The sequence below is a fragment of the Lichenostomus cassidix genome, chromosome 13 (assembly GCF_008360975.1).
Source record: "Lichenostomus cassidix isolate B80296 chromosome 13, HeHo_3.0, whole genome shotgun sequence".
Classification (NCBI taxonomy): Eukaryota; Metazoa; Chordata; class Aves; order Passeriformes; family Meliphagidae; genus Lichenostomus; species Lichenostomus cassidix.
In genome coordinates, this window is record NC_139494.1 from 7,962,694 (window position 1) to 7,966,395 (window position 3,702).

Here is a 3,702-nt window from a genome sequence, read left to right on the forward strand (position 1 = left end):
ATGGCTAAGAACAATTAAAGAATAAATCAAAAGGAAAATAAGTTAGTTCACCCCAGGGGCAAAGAACCCTCCAGATGGTCATAATTAAGATGCTTCAAGAAGTCTCACTTCTAGCAGAGAGCCAACACCAACACAGCCAAGGGGAGAGAAGCTTGGGCTCTTAGAAATGCTTAGCAGGAACAAGAACCTCCTCCTCTGCTGGTCTGCAATACCTCCTGCACAGCTGCTCACTCCAAGATGCAATTGCTGCTACCAGGAATGCCCCCTCAATGACTGCAGGCTTTAAAGGTATTTTCTTCAGAAATGTAATCTGTTACCTGGTGTTCTTGGGCACCTGCTGCTTATCACTCATTATTTACCTTGCCTCGAAGTAAAGCTGATCTAGGAGGCAGCAGCAGGAGCACTTGTCGTTTGTCAGAAGGCAGGGAAAGAGTCAAGTGATGGAGGTAAAACCTGCTGGCATAAGAGGCCAAAGACGTACAGTGCAAGCAAGGCAGAAAAGCTGTCTCCCTGCAGCTGTGGACATCCATCTCTAGAAACTACTGGCTCTGCACAGCACAGTCTCTGGGTTGGGGGATTTTTCTTTCTCTTCTCGGAAGAACTTGTTTCTACACGAGGACTTCTGTAATGCTGCTCTCAGGCTCTGCTCAGAAGAATGAACCCTAAAAATAAAAAAACCCATGGTGCACAGGCTGCTAGAGGCACCAGGCATTTTACGTGAAACCACACACTGGTTTGGCTTGGAAGAGATGTTAAAGCTCATCTCATCCCAAACCCTGCCATGGGCAGCAACACCTTCCACCACATCAGGTTGCTCCAAGCCCATCCAACCCAGCCTTGAACACCTCCAGAGCTGGACACAGCACTGCAGGTGGGGTCTCACAAGAGCAGAGTGGAAAGGCAGGATCTCCTCTCTTGACCTGCTGGTTATCTTAAAAGGACTTGTTGGTATTGCTCAGATCCTGGGCAGCACATCTGGGTTGCAGAAGCGCTGCTGGCAGCTCTGGCCAGGCTCCGGGCTGATGAGCTCCTGGGGACTACAGACTGCTGCTATCTGCATGGACACAGTGACCTCTTACTCAAGGATCCAGGGTACAAACAGCCCAAGAGATCTCAGACTGGCTGTTAAACAATGCAACTTCACCCCAACAGCCTTTCAGTAGATACTAGGATATATTTCTAAACATGAAGATTAAAAAAAAAAAAAAAGGAATACTTCATTTTAAAGATAATTCCAGATATTTTATTCTAAATATTACAAATAACAAGCATTTCACTATAAAAAACTAGGGTAAGAATCAATGTAGTTACAGCTAGAAATATTTACATTCTTAGAAGAAATTTATATATCTTTCTATATACAAGGCTGTGGCCATTACTGGTTTAAAGTACTCCCAAAGGCATTTCTAAGTAAGGCTTTATGGTCCAGAGCTGATTCTATGTTTTAAGAAAATAATTTACAACTGCCAGGACTAAGGTTCTGTTCTACAAATACTGAAATAGGTATTGCAGTCCAACTCCCCAGGCAATGCACCCCCTCTCTGTGCACCCACCCACTCTGAATGCTCACTTGGAAAGGGGGGAGGAGTTCACACCTCTTCACAAAATAGTGTCAGAAGTCAGCCAAAGTTGCCTCATTCTGGAAGATGAAATACTAAATGATGCTCATGGGAGCATTACATTCACTGTCAGGAGAGTTAGAGATTCTAACAATTATTGACTGTGGAGCACGAACATCACAAGTAGTTGTGGTACCTTTTGAGTCAATGGCATTTCCCCTTGCAAGCAAAGAAACTGAAGGCACAGGACTCTCTGACATGCCTGAGATGATGACAGGAGTCAGCCTGAGAGCTGCAAAGGAGGGGATCCTTGTCCCCAACTCCAGGCCATATGCTATTTGCCTTGGTGAAAATACTGCAGTGTGATTGTTCATCTGGCAAGAGGGAATCCTGCCTAACCAGGTAACTATAACTTGCATTGCTGCTGTGATACAGATTATAGACACCCAAACTGTGCAGGATTTCTGAGGTTAAGGTCAGTCTGAATGTCAAAGTGTTTCATCTTCCTCCACAGCAGCATGAGCTCACAGGTTCATCACAAGTCCTCTTCCAAAGGTAAATTCTGTCCTTTCTCCCTATTCTGCAGATGTATCTGTGACCACACTTTATGCTGCAGATCTTATCTGTTGCCAGCACTGATGCCACTCTAAGATTTGCCCATAACTGTATCAGGTCCTTTTATCTATATCTTGTTTGGAGGGATCAGATCAGCTACCTATATTAAAATATTCCCCCTATTTCTTTTGGAGATACCTGTTAGCTGGATTCTGCCTACTCACTAGAACAAGACCCTTGGTTTAGAGCTGAGCTTGAAGAGCAGGATAAAACAGTAAGGACAAAACAATCCAGTCTGCTATATTAATTATGTTCCGCATTTCTTAATCAGACTTTATGTTTCTAAAATCATAAGCAAGGGAAAACCCCTTTTTTTGACACAAAGTGATTTCCATTGAGTTTTGTAGTATTAGTCACAACTGGGAAATTCCCTGATTTGTCTGGATGTAAAAAAAATAAACCAACAATAACAACAGAAAACCCCACAAAGACCTTTAGTAAACATCAAAATATTTAAATGTTCAAGAACAAAAGTCTCTCTTTCAAGGCACATACTTGGATAAAACAGTGGGTAAGAAATTACAGCTAAATCTGATGTTAAATGGACACTGCACTTTAAGACCGGAATTTCCAGACTAAATCGTGCATCAGGCAAGCACATATCTTACATTTTAGGGTATTTTCTGAAGCTGTTTACAGGAAGAGCCTTATGGGACATGGACATGGTTGTTTACATTGGCAAATTCATTACAAGGAAGTTGCAGCTAAATGTGTTTTGCCTCAGATTCCTGTGGTTATCAGATCATTCTCCTGCAACACACAAAAAAAAGCTGCTTCTCAATGTTCCAGTTTCTCAACATAAGGTTTACAATGAAAAATATCTGTACCAAGTTTTACTCCATACTCTTATGTTTACAATGAATATTTCAAAAAGGGTGTAAGCCTAAAAAATCAGGTCATGTTTTTGGGCAAGGGAGACTGGCCGTTACATGCAATCCCCTGACATGTATTTGCTTATGTCAAGGCTGTTCTGTGATGTGCAGTGAGGCTTGTAAAATCCAGATTCTCTGTTTTGGCAGTAGCCTCATATCACACATTGCATTTTAAACCTGCCTGCTCAGGGCTTGTCAACCTACTAAACAGGAGTGACACTGGGTTCACTGCCCCAAGCTTTGGATTTCTTTCCTTGGAAAAGTTGACACCACTATGTTTGTCGGTATCGTTCTCTGAGCCGGTGACATTGGTCAGCTTCATGCTGCATCCAGAAATTAAAATCCTAAATAAAGAGGTGAGAAAATGCAGAAAAGTGAAGCAAGCCCTAGAGCTCAAGACACTGGTAGGAAGAATTTAACTATACTAAACTACTATGGTCTATACAGCATTTTCAACTTTCTTGTTCCTGTGACAAGCAGTCCAGGGCACACATCAGTCCTACTGCTGGAGTCTGTTACCAAGGTCAGAATTTGGGATATTGATTCATGAAAGACTGGAATCAGCCAACACCAGCTATATATTTAAATACCACAGGAAAATGCAAAACTTCCCCAATCTACTGCTGCAGTAGAGTAAGGACCCTGACAGCTTTGGC